Source organism: Quercus suber, unplaced genomic scaffold (assembly GCF_002906115.3).
Source record: "Quercus suber isolate HL8 unplaced genomic scaffold, Cork oak 2.0 scaffold_37, whole genome shotgun sequence".
Taxonomy (NCBI): Eukaryota; Viridiplantae; Streptophyta; class Magnoliopsida; order Fagales; family Fagaceae; genus Quercus; species Quercus suber.
In genome coordinates, this window is record NW_027069502.1 from 1120471 (window position 1) to 1147625 (window position 27155).

Genomic DNA, 27155 nt, shown 5'->3' on the forward strand with positions numbered 1-27155 from the left:
TTTAGCTGTTAACCTTTATCAAAGAAGGAAAGATGAAGCATTAAGTCATTAGATGCATTCTCTCTCTCTCTGCTATTTCCGGTAAGTGTAGTGAAGAGTTCTCTGCCTCTTTTTCTTTTTCTTTTTTCTTTGAATCTTTCATATTTGTGTTTAGTTCAAAATAGAAATCATAACTCAGATTATCAGATAAACTAATAAAAGTTCAGCAATATTTTGCACTAGAGATCAAATATATGAGAGAGAGAGAGAGAGAGAGAGAGAGAGAGAGAGAAAATCTGGGCGGTGCTGGGCTGCTGCTGCTCCTCCCTGCTTTAAGTCTCAGTCTCTCTTCTCGTGTCTTTATTCTTTAGAGCATCTCCGTCAGTTTAACTATATTTTTGTACTGTATTTTATACTGTTTAGAAAGTAATAAGTTATTTTATTTTTTTCCTATATACTTTTTAAAATACACATTTTAACAGGCTCTTTATCTTTTTTTTCTATCACATTTTTTTTTTTTAGTCTTGCATGGGTTTGTTTTGGGTTGTTAGTTAGGCTTAAGTTTGTTATTGGTAATTTTCTATTGGAATAATTTTTTTTGCGCTTGTTGGTTTATTCTAGATTTTATATCAATAAAATTTTTTTATGAACTTAAAAAATGTCAATGATATTGTTAAGGGGGATTAAGTGTAATTTTATTGAACCCATTTACTAAAATTAGTAAATACATACTGGTATTAAAAAAAATTAAAAAAAAAAAAAATCTTGGAGGGAGGTGGTGCACGTCCAACAATAGCTCCGTTTGTAGTTGAAGTAGTGGGCCTTATGGCTGGAATCACAAAGAGACATTAAGATATATATATATATAACTACATTTGGTAAGCATCAACTTTAGTTTATTGCCCTAAACATCAAAATGACTCTTTTATATATGTGTATGTACATACTGTGTACAATAATCATTACCCTTGATCACTGATAATTTTCCCTAGGAGAAAAATTGTATCTAGTCTATTACCTTTTGTTTGCCTTTTTCTAAGTTCTATAAATTTCTTTAAAGAGAATCATTAGTTTGAAGGGAAGGTGTCTTACTGGATATACTTGTTGGTAGGCAGGCATGGCCGCTGCACAGAGTGCTCTTCTAAGCAAGCCAAAACACATGGAACCATCTCTCATAGAAGCAGGGGCGCGCCTTATTGTCACTAGGTTCCTTGGACGTTTTATCTCTGCTGGATTTTTAATGTGAGTTTAGTTTACTTCTAACTTTGATATCCTGCTAGTATGTGTGTGTGTGTGTGTGTGTGTGATATATATAATACACATTTTATATATGCACTCTCTGAAATTCGGTTATAGTATGTAGTCTATAATCATCTGGGTTCTGGGACTGGTACTGACGAGAGGACACTGAAAATTTATCATCATGCAAGAGCTGTCTAATTTGATGGTTTCAAATATTATTCTGGGTATGTTTTTTGTTCAGCCCCCGAGCTGCTGTTATAGGTTAATTTCTCTGCATTCTTTAGCCTTTTCCTTTTTGTTAAGGCTATGTGAGTTGATTATGTAAGGATTTCGATAATACTAAGGTCTATGAACACAATGTTTTCTTTATACAAAAATTATAATTGTTAAAATGGTCCATTGTGAATAGTGGAGAAAAAACAATGGGTTTTGAGTGTTAGTTGTCCACCACTTGCAAATTACAATCAACCACTTTAAAATGGTGTAAAGGTTGTGTTCATAATATTAGTGAGGGTATTTTGTAATTGGCCATGGGGCTTTAGTTTAAGTTCTCCCTAGAATGAATTAAAATGGATATTATTGTTTGTACAAAGGATACCATAGCCTTGTTGTTGAATTCCAGCTTCAAATGGTAACGCCACGTTAAGCTCAGGGTGTTCTCAAGAATACCCTGAACTGAAAAAAAAAATTATATATAATAATTAAATTTTTTTTATTTGTTTATCCTTTAAAAAAATTAGGAACACTCTCATCAAGCAAAATTAGGAACACCCTCAAATTAAAAAAAAAAAAATTTATTTGTTCTACTTTGAAGCAAAAAAAAAAAAAAAAAAAAAAAAAAATGTAATAGAGCAAGCTCATAAAAAAGCCCAACAATATTACTGGCACTTTAAAAGGCCATAAAAAGAATTTATGGATCTAATCTATAAAAGAAAATTTAGTAAGCCCAAAAAATTTAGCACAACAACATAAATCACAAAATAGTAAAGCTAAAAAAAATTTAACCCAATCAACCAAATTTTATCAAAAACAAATAGCCCAGCCTTTCAAAAATTTAAAACAAAACTAATATGTTATTCCATCAATCCAAGAGACTTAGCAGCTGATGGTTGAAGTAAAGTAGTGAAGGGAAAGGCAGCAATAGCAACAGCATGGTAGCAGCAGAGCTGCTAGCCCTATCCCTGGCCCAAACTCACTAGATCTAGTATCTCTCTCTCTCTCACACTCATTAGCAAGTGAGCAACGAGCACCAAAAAAATCTCTTAAACTATCTAATACAAGAGAGAGAGAGAGAGTTCTTTCTCTTTTTAAGAGACTTAAACAATGACTTAAAGAAAATAGTAGAAGTGTCTAGTGGTGGATTGATATGCTCCCACGTTCTGTGCTCTATGAGTTGAATTTTGCCTTCTTCTTTTTTGTCTTTTTGTGCTTATTTGAATAGCAGTTTTTTTAATGGTGAATAGTTGTCTTTGTTTGCTAGTGTCTTTTTTTTTTTTTAAAGTAAAAATTGAGTTTGTTTGAAACTTTGAAATTAAGTGGGAGTTGAGATATAATAAAGTTAGTCCAACAATGATTTTTTTTCCTTCTATATGTGCATTTATTTCTCTGTTCAATCCTTGTTGATGATTTATTAAGAATTTATTTGGAAACAGCTTATTTAACTGAAATTGAAAACTTTTTATTGGGGGCATTAGGCTTGTCTGCTAAGTAGAGTGCGGGGTGGATGGGCACATGGGGCCGGGTGGAATATTTGAATTGGGGAAGTAAATACACATGAGATGTGTGCTAGTGCAACTAATAAAAAATAATTTAATTAACCTATATATTATAAAAGACAAAAAAAAATTAAATTATGTTAGGCCAAAAAACAATTAATAATTTTATAATTAATGAAACAACAATATAACAAATTATTAGATTGTGTAATTTATGTTTCTTAAGGAACATCCTGAGAAAAATTCCTGGAGCCACCACTAAATAATAGGACCATTAGAATATGTATTGGAATTCCTTTTCCGGAACGTTTCTCAATAGGATTTTATGAAATTTTTGTGTGAAGGATTCAACCCAGATGGTTTTTAATTTCCACCACCACTGGCAACACCCAATTTTTCAACTATGCTGCCAAAACCCATGTTATTAATATATATACCATGCCTTGTGGTGTTGCAGTTTATTGGAGGAAGGGGGTACAACATTGACCTTTGAAGGAGACAAGAGAAAGTGTCCTCTGAAAATAGTTCTTAAAGTTAATAATCCGCAGTTTTATTGGAAGGTATGTACTCTTAATCTATGTTGGAATATTTTTATACGGGTCACATGCATGCAACATATTATTGTTGAAATTGGCCGGAAATAATTTCAAAATTAACTAATAGGCTGCGCATTATATTGGCATTTAAAATTCAAAATCTTATTATATTATACAGCAAACTTTTTCTCACCATCTTGTTTTAAACAGGTTATGACAAATGCTGATTTAGGCCTTGCAGATGCATATATTGATGGGGATATTTCTTTCAACGATAACAATGAAGGTCTTCTAAACCTCTTTCTGGTAAGATTGATTTAAGTCTGAATTAATTCCAAACAGAGCCAGTTTGTCCCTATACGTACAAAGCATTTTTCTGGTATTTACTTCCTAAGATTTTGCCTTGCTCTCACACACGCGCATATATATATATATATATATTGAGAAAAGCTAAGAAAACTTTATTACAGTAAATCAAACTGGAAAACATCATCTAAATCTTGTGGCAGATCTTCCAACCACGCATTAGTATGTGCAGATAAAATTGCTCTATGAGCGAGGGCATGAGTTAATTTACTACCCTCTCGCTTAACATGCAAAAAGCTACAACAAACAGTGGAAGACAAAATTTTGATATCATCAATAACATGTCCATACATAGTCCGAATTGGCCTGGCATTGTTGATGGCCTGAATAACCTGCAATGAGTCTCCTTCAACCACCATTTGATGAATACTGAGCTCCTTGGCAAAACTGATTGCTCTATAGGTAGCTAAGGCTTCCACCAAGTCAACTAAACCCGGATACCTCACTTTCTAACCATATGCAGCTATGACTTTCCCTTCCCAGTCTCTAATGACCAACCCTAAACCTGCACTAACCTGATAAGCAAATAAAGCCCCATCAAAGTTGATCTTTTAAAGACCATAATCAAGTGGCTTCCACCGTAAATCCTAGCTATGATCAGCTACCCGATGAGCCTTCTTATGCACATCCTGAAATTCTTGTAAGAGCTCCGAAGCCCGCTGAACAACTTCCTCAACCCTCCATGTTTTTTGCTTCACTCTCATTCTGTTTCTACGCTCCCATACACTCCATGCAGCCATAGCAAACTAGGCAACCAGATTAGATGATCCATGCAAACATAGGATCTGGAAAAGATCTTCAAAGGTTGAGAATTTTTGGGTTTGAAGAAAGGAAAAGCGGAAATCTAACTGCCATATGGGCGGGTTGGGTCATAAATGGGTCGGGTGTGTAGTTATCCATTTATGACTCGTTTATATATAAATTTATTATCTATTACCCACTCAACTCATTTAATTAGTAATCCGCCCATTTAACCCAATATAACCCAAATGAATAAATAACTTGTTACTAAATTTTCCCATTAAGTTAGCAACTAGAAAATTTCTCATAAACCAAACAGGACCCTTGAAAATTGGATTAAAATCTTTTAGCTTTATAACAACATCAACCACTTCATTTTCATTTATTTTCCCAAACTTTCTCACAAACCAAACAAAACTTCTCCTCACCTCGACCAATACCTAGCTAATCAAACAATTTTTTAAGCAAACAAACAAATACTCATAGAACTAACTTGAACTTTAGTCCAAACTTTGAAATACAGTTTTTCCCTAATTTTCTCAAAAATTTCTCAACAACTAAACAGAAAAACTCAAAAAATGAAAAGTAAAAAAAAAAAAAAAAACCCTAAAGGGAAGAATGAAGCCACAAACAGTAGGTTTGTTAAGAAATTGAACAAAGAAGTAGCATAACATAATAATAAGAAGAAGAAGAAGAAGAAGAAAAGAAATGGTTACCAGGAGGGAAGAATGAATGAAAATGAGATCTGGCAGAGCTAGACGTAGTAGAGATAGTGAGCCAGAAAATCGAAAGGTTAAACTAAAACTAACTAAAACTAAAACCACGACAAGACAAAAAACATGACTTTGCAACTAGGGCTCAGCGAGACGAACCCAATCCTTTGGTGAACTTCGATTCCATCCCCATTCTCTCTCTAGAATTTCCTTTTGTTTAGTTACTAAGAAATTTGAAGGAGAGTGAGACTGAGGGGTTATACTGTTTATTTAATTTTTAGATTTTAGAAGGGGTTTAGTGGGTTTATTTAATTTTAAATTTTAGATAGGTTTAGTGGTATTAGTAGATTTATTCATTTAGACCTATCTAATTAAATAACCAAATGGGTTTTTATCCATTTAACTTAAATACTCAAATGGGTTGGGTTAAGACTTATCTAAATAAGGTGCGTAATGGGCAAGTTCATGGTATGGATAAAATTTGTCACCCCTAATCACAATGCCACAAAGCATGAACACTATCTTTAAAGCAATCTCGACACAATTCACAGAGACCATCTGTCACCACTCTGACGCCTATGCAAGTTAAACTTCATGGGTAAAGAATCTTAGATAGCTTGCCAAATGAAATGGCCTAACTTTGTTAGGAACTTAGAGCTTCCATATAAAAATTCCATAGATTCTTCCCTACCTCATTGTTCAAAGAACTGGCTTGACTTTGATGCTGAATCATAACAAGCAACTGTATGCGCTCTTGATCGTATACTCTCCATCAAAGAAAGAGGCTAGATCAAAGCATCAGCATCTACATACTAAAACTTACAAGGATACTTTTGATAACTTCAGCTTCCTATGGGTAAAAATTCCCATCAAATAAGCTCCTCATTCCAATTTCTTGAACTTGGTAAAAACAGATCACTAATAACCTGCAAAGAGGAGTCTAGCTGTGGAGATAAAACTCCACCACCCCCATCAGAGAGTAGCCAACAATGTCTCCAAATATTTATAATCCTTCCATCTCCCACCCTCCACTTAGCACCCCCTCAAAACCCTTCTTTAGCTTGCAATATACTTTGCAAGCAAAGAACATCGAGGAGACACCTCCGCATCAAAAATATTGCCTGATGGAAAATATTTTGCTTGAAATACCTTGAATACCAGGGAAGTTCTTACACAAAAAAGATGCCAAACTTGCTTAGCCAATTGCATCATTAAACAATCTCAAATCTAAAAAAAAAAAAAAAAAAAAAATTTATCACATGTCAAATAATAAGGCTTACAGAAGGTGCTCTTATCATCTCTTCTTGTGGTCTGGTTTTCTTATTCTCATAACTTCTTTGACATGCTTTCTAATTTAGAATCATGTTTTGTAATCTTTGACATAGGTTGTGGACAAATGCTCTAATGATTATTTATATATCAATTGGTTTGGTAATGGTGTACTAGTGTTTTGAGTATACTTTGTACATTTGAATATATGGAATTAGGATACATTTCAGGTTCATAGCTTGTTTTGAAGCAAAAGTTTAAAAATAAATAAATAAAAAAATCTCAATGCAAAAGGGGCATTATAATATGCATGAGCAACCTCTAAGTTTTCAAATCCCATATCAAGATGTGGTTTTGAATGCCTATTGCATGCAAAAGGTTGATTTGAATCATCCAATGACAAGTCTACATTATTTTGATCTTCGTTTATTTCTGACTCATCATGTACTAAGTCATCCACTATATCACAAAGTGAGATTGTTTCAAGTTCCTTGTTATTCGCACTCATATTTTCAATTCAAGTAATTTTATATTTCAATATGACCTATAAAAAACAAAAGAGAAGAAAAGTTCATAAGCAAAAATTAAGAATAAAATTAAAATTTGTGCTATTACAATACTAAACTTGCCCAATTTGGCAAACTTGTTCTACTACAAAATTAAAATTTAATTGGAAAATTTTACGCTAATATTACAATTATCATTAACAGTAGGAGAAACTGAAAATTGACATTGGTACATATAGCTCCAAGTACATAAAACAGCTATCAAATAGCTCCAAGTACATTGGTACATTGGTACATGTAGCTCCACTCAATAAACTTTATTACATAAAACAGCTCCAAGTACATCCTTATTTGCACTTTGGTACATATAGGGAGCAAATTGACATTACAAGTAAGAGAAAATTGACATTACAAGTAGGAGTAAATTATATTTGAAACTAAAAATATTTTAATAACTATCAAATAAATGATACTAGCTGTGTCCTAGAGGCTAAAGTTGACAGCAGAGAATTCAATTACCACCGTAAGTAAACTTTTCGGAAAGGCACCTAGAAGAAGCAAAATTTAAAGAAATACAAATCCAAGAAAAAGAAAAGGAAACAATTCAGTCAAGGTTTAAAAAAAAAAAAAAAAAAAAAAAAAATCAGATTCAATTTAGTCAAGCAAAATTGTGCATAATCTATGTTAAATGACAGTCATCTCCTACACCTTATGCCATGGACTTGAGCATTAAGCTGTTACTTGAGCATTAAGCTGTTATAGTAGAGCCATACACAACAAACAGGATTGCATAAAGATATAATGATTTGCATAAAAAAAAAAAATCAAACAGGACAGCATAAAGATATTTGAGCAAACATACACATGGTATTCATTAGCAGACAATAGAAACTATGTTCAAAATTTTCCCTGCAAAATTTTCATTGGCAGATACTACTCTCCTAGGTATCAAATCAGCTATTACACTTAATTTTTATCAATGTTTTGTATCTGCAGAATATTTATTTTAGTGGACAGTCTGAAATATGAGTACATTAACAGGCTATGAATTTTGGTGCCAGCATTCATATAAAAGTTCCATTAATAAAACACTATAATTTCTATTCATTGGTAAGTGAAGAAAAGATAGAGAGAGCATGCCTTTGCCATGATAGATACAAAAGCATTTAAAAGAATATTAGTTGTTACAATTGTGATGGCATTTGAGTACCCACAACCAAGCATATAAGCTTTATTCATATTATCTTCTAAATTCAGAATCCAACTGTCTCTTCCTTATCAACATATGTCCTCTAAAGTTATCAATTTGGAGTTTCAATTCTGACCCCTCACCACACACACACAGAGACCTTAAGCTAGTTTAAAAAATTCATAGAAAGAATAAGATGTGTTAACATATTAGAAAGTTTTTTTAAGTTAACCAAAAACAATTTAAAATATATATATATATATATATATAAATGACCCATTAAACGATTGAAAGATTTTCTTGAATCGAGGCAAAAAGCAATCAACGAACTTTGAAAGCCAATATGAAACAGGGTTCTACATCATATTCGGATATAATAACCTCGTCATATTGCTTTGCTTCTTGCCAGAATAGCTTTATCTTCAGAAATTAATAATCAAGAAATCACATTGATACCGTAAATAATTCATGAGGCTCCAAAGAAATCCATAAACCTAGAAAAACCCATCAATAATTCGAAATCCATGGGGAAAAGGGAAAATCATGAAAAAACAAACCTTTGGATTGTGGCTTACGGCGCCTTCGGTATGTTTCCAAGCTCCACGCACAGCTCTGGCGAACTCTATGGCAGTGAGCTCCAGTGTTTGGTGTGGTGGAAGTTTGGGCAAGCAAAGATGGAAGAGGGAGCTTTTGTCTGAGGGCTGTGGCAGTGACTTTTGTTCGAGGGCTATGGTTTTCTTTCTTTGTTCTTTATTCGGAGTTTGTTTGGAGAGGGATTTAAGTGAGAACTTAATATTGTCCATGTGGCAAGGGTCTATTGGCTGGCATAAAACATTGGTTTTACGCCACAGCCTAACTGAATGTATTCTCAAAAGGAAAAAGGTAAGAAGTAATAAAGGAGAGGAGGTGACCACAGGTAGGGGTGTGCATGAGTCAGATTTAGGGGATTTTTTTACTCAACCCACCATGGTGGGTTAAAAAAAATTCAACCCAACCCAACCCATCACATAAGTCCAACCCAACCCACATGGGTCAGGTTGAACCCATGGGTTGGACAACTTTTTTTATTACTATTATTATTAAATTGAATAGAAAAAATATATCACACCTACCACTTGAGTTAATAAACAAAATATATATTAATATATGAATTAATATTCCAACTCAGTTATATATTAATATATGAACTAATATACATTAATATTGACTTTTATATAGGATAGGAGGAAGAGCTGGTTATTTAAAAAAAAATATTAATTATATAATATATATTAAATATATGGGTGGGTCGGGTTGGGTTTGGCGGCTTTGGAATTTTATGACCCAAACCTAACCCAACCCATTATCAAAAAAAATTTTGTAACCGAACCCAACCCACCAAACCCTAAAAATCGACCCAACCTGACGGGTTGGGTTGGGTCGAGTCAATTTTGGTGGGTCGGTGGGTTGGTTGCACACCCCTAACCATAGGTGAAAAATTGTTGAGAAAAAGAAGCTTAAGAAGCTTGGGTGATCAACAATAGCAACGAATGGCATTTTGGTGTTGCTTCTTGGTTAACTGCTTCTTCTTCTTCTTTTGCTTCTTCTTGTTAGCCTTCCCCTCTCTTAAAATTTACAAAACAACTCTCTCTTTTCTTAAAAGTTTACAAATAAATCAAAGATTTTTGCTTTGGTCCGAAATGCACTTACCGGCCAGAATTTGGTATTTATCCCGGTACAGCCGAAACAGCTCTAGTATGGCCGGTATTTAATCTGATATGAAATGAGAATGTACTTGTACCGATGAAGGTGCCGGTATGGAAAATTCTGGCCATACTGGCCGGTACAGTATGAAACTAACTTCCTTGAGCCTAAGGCTATAACCTCACTCAATATCTTTTTGTTAGATGTGAATTTTGACAAATTCACTATTGGGTTACATTTTTTTCTTATATTCTCCATGCTTGCAAAATTTTCAGGAGGTCAAAGATCCATAATTATGTTATCAATCAATTGTTTAATGACAAAATTTAGCTACAAAATTTGTTGTAACTTTAGACTACAACCTTATTCAATAAAATAAAAAATTACTACATATTTTGAAAATCTAACCGTTGAATTGCATTTTCTTTACACTCTTAATATACATGTCAAATTTTGTATCAATAAGATATTATTTACTATATGATTTATAATTTTATATTTTATGCATAATTTTAAACTACAAAAACTTGCAATTTAAACAATTTATTGATGACATAACTATTGATTTTTAATTTTATAAAAATTTTGCAAGTACGGAGGTTATAAGAAAAAGATGTAATCCAATGGTAAATTTGTCAAAATTCACCCCCAATCAAAAGATATTGAGTAACATACGTTGTAGTTTTAAATTTTCTAGAAATTTTGCAAGCATGGAGGTTATAAGAAAAAGATGTAATCTAATGGTGAATTTTTCAAAATTCACCCCCAATAAAAAGATATTGAGTAAGATACGTTGTAGTTTTAAGTTATAACCAATTTTGTAACTAAATTTTGTCTATTGTTTAAACTGCAAGTTTTTGTAAAATAAAATTATGCATAAAAAATAAGTTTATATATCATATAGTAAATAACATCCAATTCGCACAAAATTTGACATATGTGTTAATAGCATAAAAAATATGCAATACAATGGTTAGATTTTTAAAATATGTAGCAAGGTTAATGTTTTTAAAAGAAGTTGTAGTTTTAAGCTATAATTAGGTTTGTAACCAAACTTTGTACTTAAAGTAATCTAACTTAAAATAAAAATGACTTTAAGGCCTCGTTTGGGAGGAGGGAATGGAATGAAATGGAAAATAATGAAAATAATAATTTTAGAATATTCTTCCCTTCTTTTGTTTGGGAGTTTTAATGGAGGGAATGGAAAGTCCATTCCCTTATTTAGGAGTTTAACTAGGAGAGAATGGAATGGGTGGGAGGGAACACTCATTATTCTCTATTCCCTTAAAATCTTAAATTTTCATTCCCCCCGAAATTGGAAAGAATAAGAGGGAATGAAATTAGATTTAATGATTTTTTTACTAAAACTCCCAAAATACCCTTATATATTCAACCCTTTATTTTAAAATAGAGGTCTAATAGTAATATTGTCATAAAATGATTTCATTCCATTTCCTCCATGTTGCTCCCAAACAAGATTACTTACATTCCATTCATTTTATTCCTTTCCATTTCTTTATTTTAAAACATCCAATCAAGGTTACTTAATTCCATTCCATTTCATTCTTTTCCATTTATTTCTCTTACTTAACTAAATTTCATTCCGTTCCATTCCATTCTTTTCCATTCCCTTTTGATCATTCCATTCCATTCCATCCCCTTATGAACTCCCAAACGGAGTCTAAGTTAAATTATTAATACATCATGTACAATTATATTTTTTTATTATTATAAAAAGCCAAATATACTATAATGGATTATAAAACAATTTAAAATAAATGAGGAAACTACTGTGAAATAAGAGATAATATCTATACTATCTATAAGAGGATTTTCGCATTGGAACTAAACTTTTATATGGTTCAAAGATACCCTCATTAATGAAGGGTAACTTCTCTTAGAAATAATGTCATATATGTCAAACAAATAATAGATTTCATTTTGAATTAAAAAAGAGGACTCCTAAAATTTCGGATTTTTTTTCCTCCACGTTAATCTTTTTATTCTCTAAAAGTTAGCATTTTTTATTTCTTTTTTCACCTGAATAAAAGTAAACCCCCCCCCCCCCCCAAAAAAAAAGAAAAAGAAAAAGTCATAGCGAATCTTAAAATTTAGCCTTTTTTCCCACACGTTCATCTTATTTTTCTACTCATAACTTCTCTTTATATCACTACATCACATTTAAACACACGTTCAAAAAGGAAATTACGGTTACTACTTATCTCTGAAGTTTATCCTTTTTATTTGTTTAAAAAAAAAAGTTTTTCAAATTATAATAGTTGCAAATTATTAACCTTTACAATATATATATATATATATATAAAAGAGCATCTGAGGCTAGTATAAAACTAAGTGAGTAGAGAATAAGGAATATGTATCGATAAACTCTTGTATTCAAGTGATAAGAAATCCCCCCCCCCTCCCGACACACACACACATGGATAAAATTTCAATATTGAGTACAATTATGGATATATGCCTCCCCTAAAGACATTACACATTCCAATCAAAATTTATTTCTAACACTCCCCCATGGATGACCTCTTTCTAAGAATATGTCTCATTAAAACCTTTCCAAAGAAAGACCCTATGGGAAAAAATATTGGCTTAAGAAAAGGAGAATAGTATTCTTGTATCACTTCGAGTGCCTTAGGATTGCCCCATTAAAACCTTGCAAAGGAATACCCAATGGGAAAAAACCTTAGTGAAGGAAAAAGAGTACAATCAGCACATATACTTTAAAAAATTTACTCCCCCTTATGAGTAAATAGAACTTCCACTGTTCATGGAATAAAGATCATTAAGTTGACACATGCCAATGTTGTGTACTATCTTCTCAAAAGTCGTAGTCAGTGATGGCTTAGTAAATATGTCAGCTAAATTATCATATGATTGTATCTTCTTGACATAAATATCACTGCTCTTTTAGAGCTCATGTGTATAAAAGAATTTTGGTGTAATATCCTTGATTTTATCACCTTTGACATAGCCTTCTCTAATTTGAGTGATACAAGGAACATTATCTACGTATAATATCATTGAGCTATTTTTTTATTGATGATAATCTATATTTTTCACAAATATGTTGAATTACTAATCTTAATCAAACACATTCACAACTTGCTTAAAGAATTGCCATAATCTCTACATGATTTGAAGTAGTAGAAATTGTTTGCTTAACAGATCTTCATGAAATAGCAATATTGCCACAAGTAAATAAATATCCTATTTGTAACTGATCTTTGTGTGGATCATAAAGATAACCCACATTAGCATATCCAACTAACTATGGATTTGATCCATTTGAATAAAATAATCCTAAACCAATCGTCACACAAAGATAATGTAATATATGCTTAATTCTATTCCAATGTCTTTGAGTTGGTGCAGAACTATACCTTGCTAGTAAGTTAACTACAAATGCTACATCAAGTTTTGTGTAATTTGCAAGCTATATCAAAGCACCAATTGCATTAAAATATGATACTACAAGACCAAGTGTTTATTTATCATCTTCTTGTGGTCAAAAAAGATATTTCTTGACATCAAGTGACCAACCTACCATTGGAGTGCTCAAAAGATGAGCTTTATCCATGTAAAAGTGCTTTAGGACTTTTTCAGGGTACGTTGATTGATGAACAAGAATTCCATTTGAAAGATGTTCAATTTTTAGGTCAAGTCAAAATTTTGTCGTTCCAAGATCTTTCATCTCAAATTCATTCTTTAAACAATTTTTTGTTTTTGTCAACTCTTCTGAAGTCAATATGTGTTTAGCAGTTAGTTTGTTTCTAAAAAAAATAAAAAATTACAAGAAATTTAGCAATATTCTACATAAGTCAATATGTTATTTTGTAGCGTAGTATTACCGTAGGCAAGGAACAAACCTAATGATTTCCAAATGTACGTGACTTAAAACCAGCTGCACTATAATCGAAGTAATATTCCCAAGCGTATGAAATTTTCATCAAATCCAAGGGCAAGAATTTTGCTGGACACAGACATTAAAGCCCCCACATCAATTTAAAAAAAAAAAAAAAAAAACCACGTAGTTAGCTTGATATCAAGATCAGTTTTGCAATGTACGTCAAATAATCATAAATTTGCCACGTTCCCATAACAAACTTCTTCCATTTCTATTTTCTATAAAGTAATAATAACATTTGCATGTCCTCATCTTCAACCTGTAACAAAAGCATGTGCATGTGCTTTCCAAAAATTGATTATTTTTTCTCAAAAAAAAAAAATGATTATTTTCTGTCTAACATTCATAATTTCATAGCAAGTTTCAAGGGTATACGGCTATATGTTTAGCGAACTTCATAAAGGACTAAAATTACTAGAGCGGCCATTTTGCACTTTCAAATTTGCCTTACTTTTTTTTTTTTTTTAAGTAAACAGTAATACTTATTAAAACACACATGAAAATAATAATATTAGTATTTTAAACTGGGTTTATAGTATATTACATAACCAGAATACAACTACAAAAAAACCCAACTTTTGTAGTTGTAAACTGATGTTATAAACAGTGGACACTAGACACATACAACCAATGTGGGTGAACATCCCTTTTTTTTTTTTAGTAAATAGTAGTACTTATTAGAACACACATGAAAATAGTATTACTAATGTTTTAAACCAGATTTATAATGAATTACATAATCATAGTACAACTACAAAAATGCCTAACTTTTATAACTATAGACTGGGGTTATAAACAAAATTTTCCTTTATAGAAAGTAATTGTCAATGCTCTAGGATGGCTATGTTTCTTTAGCATATAAAACAATCTAAGCCTTTTTCCGATGGAAGGCTATGGAACACGGGAGTGAATGCTAACAACAATGGGCGTTGTTAAAAATATTAAGAGCCCAAATCTCTTATATATCGTAGGCCACATTGATAATATATTTGCACAGCAAATAAAGTACATAATTAAACTCCTCTAGCTTCAATGGCTTCTCAAGAATTTAGGTGTGTCCACATTCTCTACTACTCTTTTTTATTGTAATAACTAGAGTGCCATTTTATACTGCTCACAATGATATCTTCTATGAACGGACCAAACACATCAAAATTGATCGTCATTTTATCAGTTATCATCTTTTCTATGGTACTCTCAAGCTAATTTCAGTCTCCTCTCAAGATCAACTTACAGATATTTTTACTAAGCCATATCCTAAGGGACGTCTTTGTGGTTTAGTTGACAACGCAAGTTGGTCTCACACCCACCTTGAGTTTGATGGAGGCTGTTAACGTGTAATAGGCTTGTGGGTTTTAGGTCTACTTTACTTGTCTTGTTTAGCACACACTTATACAACACACTTGCCTACTATATAAAGACACTCTTATATATGTCATTACTTGAGAAATACAATACATTAATTCAGTATTTTTAACACATTCGAAAAACTTATGTTCTTTCTTCGCTAGTTCAACCACAACTTGGTGAAGAAATTATTTTAGCATTAGGAGGTGTCCTTTGGGACAAGAAGTAAGAGAATAATATGATATATTAATTGTTCTTACCTCTGATATTGTCCATAAAATTTTTCTCCAACATTTGAGTGTTTGATAGTAATGAATCCCTATGTTCTCTGGGTGCTCCACGCTACACTTACAAAAGTTTGAATTAATTTTCTCGAGATAATAGTTTATGGGTCATGCTAACGAGTGCCCTTAGGGCACTGGTTAAAAATCCATTTTAAGAAAGTTTTGACATCACTTTTATGGGAAATGAAAAAAGCTGTTAAAATATTAATTGTTTTTTTTTTTTTGGGAAATGCTAACGAGTGCCCTTAGGGCACTGGTTAAAAATCCAATTAAAGAAAGTTTTTATGAGAAAAAAAAATCAATTAATATTTTGACAGTTTTTTTCATTTCCCATAAAAGTGATGTCAAAACTTTCTTAAAATTGATTCTTAACCAGTACCCTAAGGGCACTCGTTAGCATGACCCAATATAATATAAGGGAAATGTTAACCATTATTCTTAGTGAATATCTTTAGGGTATTGATTAACAATTCATTTAAAAAAGGTTTTTATAAAAATAAAAAAAAAAATTTAATGTTTTGACAACTTTTTTCATTTCTCATAAAAGTAGTATTGAAACTTTCTTAAAATGGATTGTTAACCAATACCCTGAGGACACTCGTTAGCATGACCCATAATACTAATATAAAACAAACATTAGCACAAATATAATTTAAATTTAAAAAATAGTAATTTTTTAATATACAACATTAAAAAATAGTAATTTTTTAATATACAATATATTAAAAAAACATTAGAATAACGTTATTATTATTGTAACGTTATTCTAGGAAAGTAGTGCTACAATTATTTGTAGTACTACTTTCCTAGAACCACTATTACTTATCAATCATTGTTTGTTTGTTTGTTTGTTTTTTTTTTTTGGTGAGAAACTATCAATTATTGTTTGGTTTCTTTGAATGGTAAGTAAAAGTGGCTCTAAGAGTCTACAAAAAAAAATAGTGACATTATTCTAGGAAAGTAGTACTACATTAATGGAGAAACTCGAGTCAGAACAATTGGAATGGAAAGTGGCGAAAAAAGAAAAAAATATTTTACTTAAACTTAGCACTCAAATTTATTTTACTAGTTATAAATTTATGATATATCTCATTATTTATTTTTATAATTTTAAAATTATTAATTATTTATTAATGATGTCACCAGTTCGACCATCAGTCCAATTCCGGTCAGACTAGAAATTCAGTAATCACTCTCTTTTCCGGTTCTTTGATCAATCTGGTTTTTAAAACCATGCTTGCAAGTTGCAACATAATATAACTATTTTTGAAATTAGCAAGAATTTTTTTTTTTCAAAGTTAATTAATAGGTTGCAAATTATATTGGCATTTTATTATACTACCTCATCACCACTGATGAGGGCTAGATTGTTTTGACCAGATTATGACACGGGCTGATTTAGGCCTTGCTGATGCATTTATTGATGGAGATATTTCTTTCAAAGATGAAAACGAAGGTCTTCAAAACCTCTTTTTGGTAAGATTGATTAGAGTTTGAGTTAATTCCAAAACTGCACTGCTATGACCCTAATACGTACAAAGCACGTTTGTGGTATTTACCTCCTCAGAATTTACCTTGTTGACATTATTTGCAGATTCTTATTGCTAGCAGAGATTCAAAGTCCTCTATCTTGAAATTGAATAAGAGAAGGTAGATATTGCAACTGCCAGACTTTGCTAGAAGCTTGGATAAGCATATATATTATAATTAATCATCTCCTCAACTGCTCAAATTATTTATTTATTTATTTGTGACTATAGGGGTTGGTGGACGCCATTGATATTCACGGCTGCTATAGGATCTGCAGGCTATTTTCTTAAGCATTTTTCAAGGCAAAATACTCTTACACAGGCACGCAGGAACATCTCTCGTCATTACGAGCTGGTATAAGACTATGGCCACTTCCTTGTTTTTAGTTGAGGTTTTTATTTTTATTTATTTATTTATTTATTTGTATGGATGCTGCAACCTTGGATCTGGGTGCTTTTATTTGCCTTTGTTATGTTTGTTTTTTAGTCAAAACTAGTTGCAAACCCGTATAGTGCACGGGAAAGCTATTAAAATTTAGAAATAGGAAATTGAGTTAATAATATGTTTATTATAGACATTTTGCAAGGTATCATTTTAAAAAATGAACGATCATAATAAAATAAAATACTTGACATATGTGTTTATGCTGTCAATAATTCACTACAGGTACATAGTTACCGAAACCTGCAAAATAATTCACAATTCTCAAAACCTACTTAACACGTGCTTATGCGGTCAATAATTCACAATTCTCAAAAGGTATTAGTTTTGAACACATACATATTATACAACCAAGTCTTAGTTTTCCCATCAACAACCTTTGAAAATATAAATTACTGAGATCTACAAAGCAATTCACAACTCTTAAATTAATAAATCAAAACTCCAAAAAGCTATACAAAACTAATACCTTTTGAACAAATACATATTACACAGCCAAGTCTTAATTTTCCCATCAATAGCCTTTGAAAACATAAATGACAGATATAAACAAAGACCATGATATGAGAAGGACACATTGAGCTTCAAATTTGAGCAAACAACCTTTTGAATTTTTTGTACTTATCAATACTATTGCACTAAAAATATTTATTATTAAAAGGAATAAATAATTAAGCTCATCCCCTAAAAATTGATGATATATCTAATTAAGCAAACAACCTTTTGTTTCCATTTGTTTGATTATCTTTCCTTTGATTCGCCAATCATCCCAAATCCACATAACCCATGAATCAGAGTACCATATATATACAAATCTAGAGTACCCCCATGATTAGGCATATCACTAAATATCCGAAGAGCATAAATCAATTGTCCCACTATTCTTACTAAGGGGTTTAATCAAGGTATTCACTCGATTCTAGCGTCTTAAAAGGCAAAGATATGTGAGTGAGAAGACCAAGATGGGCTGCGTTCTAGCGTGACCAATTAGGGTTTTGAGATGGGAAGTGAAAAGTCCTAACATGAGTCTCTTTCTTTTTTTCTTTTGAATCTTAATGCGAGTGAAATAACCTGCATTATGTAGTTAAAAAAAATTAAATAATTTTGTTTTAAAAAAATAATAATAATAAGTTTGGATTAATCAAAAATATTTTTTTTTTTAAATGATAATGATGAGTTTGAGTTTAAGTTTGACTTGTTAGAGAAACAGGGTTTTACTCCTTATTAAGTTTGGACTAAACAACAATAATTTTATTTAAATAAAATGATAATTTTATTTAAATATCTGCTAACATGGAAAATTGTGAGAGTTTCAGCGACTTCGGTTATATATATATATATAGATTACGGAGAAATCTTTTTGAGAGTGTTATGCAGAAATTTTAATAGAAAGAAAATCTACCATTCGTTTTAGGTACAACCCTAGTCTTGGCCAGGAAAGTTATTTGGGTGTATTAGAGTTTAGATTATATGAGAGTGCATCTACTCCATCTTTGTATTCTCCAAATTTGTTAATGAAATTTTCTCTTCATTTTCACTCATGGATGTAGGCTGAAGGTTGATCACATAAATTCCTAATGTTTTCTTTATGTGTTTATAATAATAATAATAATAATAATAATAATAACCATAGTCATAAGTCTCTTGACTACCAAAGAATTCAGAGGAATTTGCCAAAGTTTTTGTAGAGAACTCTCTTGACTCCTCTCTTCCCACTAATTAGATCCATGAACCAATTAGAAAAATTTCCAAAGGGAACAATCCAAAGGTATAGGTAGTGAACCTTGATTCTGATACCAATTTGTTGTGAGAAAGTGCATTTAGATAAAACTCCCATACAAGATTAATTGTGAAAATATTATAATTTTAGAATGATTTCAAAAAATATTAGATATGACAAAAGGTTGGGTTGGGTTAATCGGGTTGTAAGTTGAGAACAGGTAGAGTTAAAAAACGGGTCATTTTGAAACGGGTTGAATACGAGTTGGACTAATTGGGTTGTGGGTGGGTTAGGTTGAGCCATATTTTCACATGAAAAAATAAATAAATAAAATATGCCAATTTTTTAGAGAGAATGAGTGAAATAAATCAAGGAAAGGAATTGCACCTAATACCCTTCGTTTTTCTTCATTAAGTGGGCATCTTCTATTATTAGACTATTTGTATTACTATTATACATGTGAGGGGAAAAAAATAAACAAAACAAAAAAGATAAAACTTTCCATATCCTTCCAAATTTGATAGTTTTGAGAATGACTAAAATTTGTTATAGTCATGATAACAAAATCTTCCATGTTAAAAACTCAGCCAAAATGCTTATAATTACAATTTTACAACTTGAAAGAGAATTAGATTCTAAGGAGAACTAAAAATTATATATTTAAAGTTTTCACACTTCAGATTCAAAGTTTACTGGACTTTTGAACTTTTCTTTTACTTTAGTTTTTTTTGGGTGCTAGTTACACATTTAGTAGTGTAGACAAGTAGTTATAAAAGCTTTTTCCTTTTGTACTTTTTCCCTTTTAATTAACTTTTTTTTTTTAATAAATAGGGACATGACCACTACCACAAGTGGCTACAAAATGGCTAGGTACTGCCAGTGCAGTGTTTTGTGCCTTTATGTCTATGCACCAAGCACCTTGGCATGTAGTCTAAAAAATAGGTTAGGTCACAGGTTAGCCAGGTCGAGTTGGCCTGCAAAAAAGGGTGGGTTGTGAGTTGGCCCATTTTTTATTCGGGTTGAAAATTTTGGGTTCAGGTTAAGTCAACAACTTTCTACCTATTTTGCCATGTCTAAAAAATATATAAGAGAAGTGAAGAAAACCCAAAATAAAAATATATAAACACACACAAAAAAGATAACACCAAGAATTTACATGATTTGGCCTTTGACCTACGTCCTGAAAATTTCAATAACAAATATGAATAAATTAAAAATGGTGTAAAATGTAGAGGCATTTTAACCCCAATGGACAAAGTTTACCAACAAAATTAGTTATTTGTAGCCTAAGGCTACAACCTTATTTAATATCATTAATATTACTACATATTTTGAAAATCTAAACGTTGGATTACATATTTTTTATTCTCTTAATATACATGTAAATTTTGTGTCAATTGGATATTATTTACTATATGATTTATAAGATTATATTTTATGCATAATTTTAAACTATAAAAACTTACAATTTTAACAATTTATCAATGATATAGTTATTGATCATTGATTTTCTAGAAATTTTGTAAGTATAAAGGATATAAAAAGAAAATGTAATTTAATGATGGATATGTCAAAACTCACCTCCAATAAAAAAAATATTGAGTAATGTTGTAGCCTTAAGCTACAATTAATTTTGTAACTAAATTTTATCTATAAATTTATGTTAGAGTACTATTTTGTGAAAGTCCGCTAAGTGGTGTTTTGCTTTTGATCAGTTTTAAAATTTTAGGGTTCTCATGCGCGCAACAAATACTAGACTAAAGCTAATTAATGGGCTTGTGAGTTCAATTCACGTGCTGACATATGAGACTATATGTTTAGATTAATGATAACCTTTTTCGTTGAATGATAGTTATAAACCTAAATTAGTGACATAAGTGATAGAATGATAGTATTCAAACATGATTAGTGACATAATTAATATCAAGCATAAGCTTATTATCCGTTTTGTTTGTGTTTCTAGAATCTAGAGTAATGAACTTTTCGCTCTGTTCCTGGACGAAACAATGACATACTCCACCGCTGTATTTAAGGTCGGGATCAAAATTAACTTTTTCATGATTTAATAACCTCCTTTTTAAGCTTTAGCTTTAACTTAAATTCACCTTTATGACAATATTTCTTTGAAGGAAGATGAGGACTTAAAGGCTGCGCAGCTGAGAAAAATGTCTACTTTGATTGAAAAGGTGAGACTTTTCCTACTGGGTTATATCAAATTTTTAAAAAATTTCCTGCCCTAAACTAATCTCCCTTCTTTTTTTTCTTTTTTTTTTTTCTTTTTTTTTTTTTTTTACAATTAACTTAGGCAAGAATTGAAGAGAAGCATGAAGTTCTTGAAATTGGGTGTGGTGGGGAAGCTTTGCTATTGAAGTTGTCAATCAAACTGGATGCAAATACACTGGCATCACTTTGTCTCAAGAGCAACTAAAACTTGCGGAAAAGAAAGTGAAGGATGCTGGCCTTCAGGTACTAATTTGATGAATGACATTTACCATAAAAGGTGTAAAAAAAAAAAAATTGTTTCTAATTGTACATAGTATAGGATATAGAGATATCACTTAACTCAAAAGGTTTAAGTCTTTGAGTTTGGGTCAACTATGATATATTAATCACTCACTCTTCTTATTATTATTTAATTTGAAATTTCACTCACACGTGTATACTTAACAATCTCTTAGCCCCTTACGTGCAAGTCTTTGCTTCTTTGCGGGCTTCAAAACCGCTTTGTGCGTCATTCATGGGCCTTACTTGCTCCCCCTTCCTTATGGGTTTTTTTTTTTTTTTTTTTTATCAATGCATCATTCATGGGCCTTACTCCATCTATGTGAACCATGTGTCAACCTTGCACATTTATCCGTGGGAACTTGGCCTGCACTTTCAAGTCCATTGAAACCTCACGCTACAACATGATCTAGCACTAATAGCAATATTCATTTGCTGGGTCTTTTTCCAAAATCATTTTTGTAAGTTTTATGGGCTTGCTTTGTGTGATGTACCATTTCACTCCAATTATGAAAGTGATGTTGATAACCTTGCAACCTTTGCCACACAACCCCATGTGCTCTAATACCACTTGTTGGGTAGAAAACACATTGAAAATTGAAACATCTAATTAAATAGTTAATATAACATATAGGATGATCATTTGACCCAAAAGGCTTAAAGCCTTTGAGTTTGGAACCGATTATATTATATTATCTATACACCTTTCCCATTATTACTCAATGTAAGATTTCAATCACATGTGTATACCTAACAACTTTTATCCATTTACTTTTGTTATATGGAGAATGATCATCAAATTTGCTTGATAATATTGGACCTATTTTATGGTAAAAAGATGATAATTAATAAATCTAAATTTAAATGTTGTGCTACATCATTTAAAAGGAGTCGTCACTCTTTATTTGGTGGAATTAAATTTTAATGATGTTGCACCATATATATAATCTTAAATTCATCATGAAAACTAAAACTAAATCAATGACCATTTTTTGAGGTAAAAGAATAGAATCACGATCGTTCTTTTATTGTGGTCACATTGACATACTTAACATGCACCTATAGCAAAGAATATATAAATCCGTTTTGCCTTGATTAGGTTTACAATTTGCATATAATAATTGGTTCTTGTCCTAGCAAGAAACCATCTGGTTAAATATGGCACATCTTATGAAATTATTCTTTTTCTCTAGGTCAATTAGTTACTTCAAAATTAACCTTAATCAACTTTGCTTGCAGGACCGCATTAAGTTTCTCCTTTGTGATTACCGCCAATTGCCCGATACCTACAAATATGACAGAATTAAATCCTGGTGAGTTCCTTTGCCACCAACTATTTTAATCCGTAATGAATATAATCAGTTTAAGTAAGATTAAAGAAAGAAAAATAACAAAATGATCTTACGTTGTTTAGCAATGTGCCTACGTCTACAAGAGTGAGAAGCAATTAATCCATTATATGAGAAACTGGAGTTACTGAAATTAATGTTTATATATTATATCGGTTCATGACGTTCCACTCCACTTACCCTACTACGCTACATCCATATGTTTCTTTGGCTCAAAAACAAATATGAGCTAACTTGAACATAATCTAACCTTAATCATTACAAAAAATAAAAATAAAATAAAAACATAATCTTTTGATAACATTAATTAATTTTTCAGTGAGATGATAGAACATGTCGGTCATGAATATATGGAAGAGTTTTTTGGTTGCTGTGAATCATTATTAGCAGAAGACGGGCTTTTTGTTCTGCAGGTAATTAAACAAATGATGTCCTATATATATATATATATAGCTTTTTCCCAGTTTTTATTATAATGTCTTGGTCTTTATAACGTCTTGGTCTTTATAACTCTTCTATTTGTTTAGTTTAAATATATTGCTAACCATTGAAGTTGCCTTGTTTAGTTCACATCAATACCAGACCAACGTTACGACGAGTACAGGCGAAGTTCGGATTTTATAAAGGAATATATATTTCCTGGTGGATGCCTACCTTCATTAAGCAGGATAACATCAGCCATGGCTAACGCATCCAGACTCTGGTATTATTTTATTATTTGGTTAAACTATTTTTCTCTAGAAAATTAATTCAAAGTTTTGTAAGTGTAGCGTGGAGCACGCGGAGAACATAGGGATTCATTACTGTCAAACACTCAAATGGTGGAGAAAAAATTTTATGGACAATCAGAGGTAAGAATACAGTTAATATATCATGTTATTCTCTTACTTCTCTTGTCTCAAAGAAAGACACCTCCTAATACTAAAATAATTTCTTCACCAAGTTGTGGTTAGACTAGCGAAAAAAAACATAAGTTTTTCAGTTAGGTACTTTATTTGCAGAAAAAATATATTATCAATTTGGCATAAGATATATAAGAGATTTGGGCTCTTAATATTTTAACAATACTGAACAGTTTTTACACCTCTTAACATAACCGGATTAACATAGTTAATTAGCCAAGTGTTTAATTTAGTCAAATTATGCAAATCTAGGTTATTACAATCAAACAATCATATCAAGTATATAACAACGGAAATATAAATAACACAAAGATATGATGACCCCGGAAAACCAAACCGGTAAAAAACCTGGGACTGATTTAACCTAGCTATTCTCATGGTAAACTTGAATCCATTATCTTGAAAGCATCGAAGTTCATACAATAAGACTTACAAGCTCCCACGCTTGATTTCTTATTACTACCCACTAGTAGAACTTACTGACACGACTACATGCAAGTTCCGAATCTACGGACTCCTTCTTTCTTGGATTCTCCAGCAAGTATAAGCACTTCTGCTTGTGTATCTTTAAGATCTTATGGCAACAACTGAATGATCATCAAGTTCTTGAAGAAATCTCCTCCTTGATAATTCTAAGCTTGTGTGAAGGAAAGCTTCTCACAGATCTCACAAGAGATTCACACAAACAGCAATATGAGGAACCTCCAAAACGTGGCTAGGGTTTGCCTTATATATCTAAGGCAAAAACATAAAACTCTAAACGTTTTAGGAATTATGGCTGAATTGGAAATTCTGCAAAAAAAACGCATCTGCCCGAATTTCGATTGATCGAGCCTAAGTTTTGATCAATTGAGCCAGGCTGAGATGCACAGTGAATTCTACATCAGCTCGATTCCAACTTTACATAAACAACACTACTTTGAGCAAGTCTAAACAAGACTAAATAACTTGTTTTGATCATGGTTTGCTAATAATACACATTAAAGTTCTAAATACATGAAATTCTAAATCTTTAGAACCTAACAAATACCCTTTGTTGTTATCATGCACTCTCGTGTTCCATTAGCCTTCCACCCGAGACATGCTTAGAATTTTTTATATGCTAAAGAAACATAGCCATCCCAGAGCATTTACAATTTCTTTCTGCAAAGTAAGGCAAATTCGAAAGTGCAAAACGGCCGTTCTAGTAACAGGTTGAAGATTAGGACATGCACATATTTTTGTTACTTTATAGAAAATAGAAAAGGAAGAAGCTTTTTATGGGGAACATGGAAAATTTATGATTATTGTACGCACTTTACAAAACTGATCATGATATCAAGCTAACTGCATGGTTTTTTATTTTTATTTTATTTTATATATATATATATATATAAAATTGATGCGGGGGCTTTAATTTCTGTGTTCAGCAAAATTCTTGCTCTTGGATTTGACGACAAGTTCATACGAACGTGGGAATATTACTTTGATTATTCTGCAGCTGGTTTTAAGTCACGTACACTTGGAAATTATCAGGTATGTTTCTTGCCTACAGTGATATTATGCTATAATTAAAAGAACATAATGACTCGTAGAATTTTGCTAAGATTCATGTAAAGTTTAACTAAAGCTACTTTTTCTTTCAACGTGAACTGCCATTTACCAAAGTATTTTTTAAGAAAATATTTATATAAAAAAAATTTGATTCAAACTAAAATAGTTAATAGAAATAATTTTCATGATCAACAAGAAATTATATAAAATTTGTAAAAAATGGCTCATGCTTCAAGCCTAAAGTACTATTTTCTAGAACAAGCATGTGCCTCGTCCTCATCTCTCTCACCCTCTCCTCTACATCACCAGCACCATCATCTCCCTGCACACTTCACACCACTATCACTACCACCTCCCTCCCACAATATGTTTAATTGTTGCCACTATTTTTTCCCTAATTTCCCAACATCAATCTCCTCCTCTACACTGCTTATACCAGTAGCACCACCACCTCTCCCCCTCTCCCTATCTCCACTCTCCACATCATCATTGCCACCCCCCCCCCCCCCCCCCCCCCCTCACGCCTCCCACCACCACTTTCATTTCTTCCCTTCACTCCTCTTACCACTATTGACACCATAATTATAGGTGGAGTTGGCCGGGAGGGACAATCATCCTTTCCCTCACTTAAAAAGAAAAATAAATAAATAAACCTTCATCTCCCACGTACAAAACCAATTCTAATTGAGTTTAATTTTATGTAACATTAAAATATTATTATAAAATCACATATAAACGTATAAAAAAATAAATTACTTTTTGGGTTGGATGTTATGCAAAGTTTTAAAACCCATCAAGATGCATAGAAAAACGTTTTAGATGTTGTCGTAACTTTAATGCTTCGCAACTATTTCTTATTTTTCAATTTAATTTTAACAATCCAATTTTATGTTTAATTTTTTTTTTTTATTTTTATTTTTTATGATTTTTTTCTAATGTTCATTTGTTATTAAATATATAAATTGATTTTATAACTTTTAATTATATGAAGGTATATTTGTAATTAACTAAGATTATGGGGAAACTTAAATAATAATAATGTGTCACAATTGAATTCTAAATGAACTCATATTTAGGAAACTTTGTGAATCTTCCTCTGATTTTTTAAGAAGAAAATTTCCATTTTATTATCTCAATGATAAAGACTAGATTTGAAGAGTTTATCAATAAAAAATGCCACACATTTTCATTAGTCGTAGTTTTATTTAAGAGTTTAAGGGTTTGTTTGAATACCGCTTATTGCTGAAAATTGAAAATTGAAAATGCTGTAGCAAAATAATTTTTAAATGTGTGAATAGTACCGTAAAACCTAGTTTTAAAGTAAAATATGTTGAATTCCGTACTTGCAGGTCCCGTGAACAGTGCATGGGACCTATCATTTTTCAGCAAAACACAAAAATGCACGCTTTTAGTGCATTCCAAATGCACACTTAGTGGTTAAAAATTGCTAAATTGTATAAAAGCTTACCATTGGATAAATATATTCACTCATGAAACCACACATCTTCCACTTAGGCAAATTGCTATTATTATTGACTTATGAACTTGCATCTATCTTGAAAACGCTGTGGCACATACTTAGTCATATATCTCAAAAATATTTGGTTTATGTCTACACTGTAGGTTGTATTCTCACGTCCAAGCAATGTTGCTACGCTGAACAATCCGTATCAAAGTTTCCATTAG

General features: G+C 31.6%; 1 non-coding gene and 1 pseudogene across 1 annotated transcript; one reads left to right on the plus strand and one right to left on the minus strand.

Annotated features, from left to right (window-relative positions):
* LOC112038548 (uncharacterized) lies at positions 1-27155 on the plus strand (annotated as a pseudogene).
* On the minus strand, positions 8573-8651 carry LOC112038568 (small nucleolar RNA R160). Its single transcript, XR_002885850.2, has one exon. It is a non-coding gene; the product is annotated as a small nucleolar RNA R160 (small nucleolar RNA).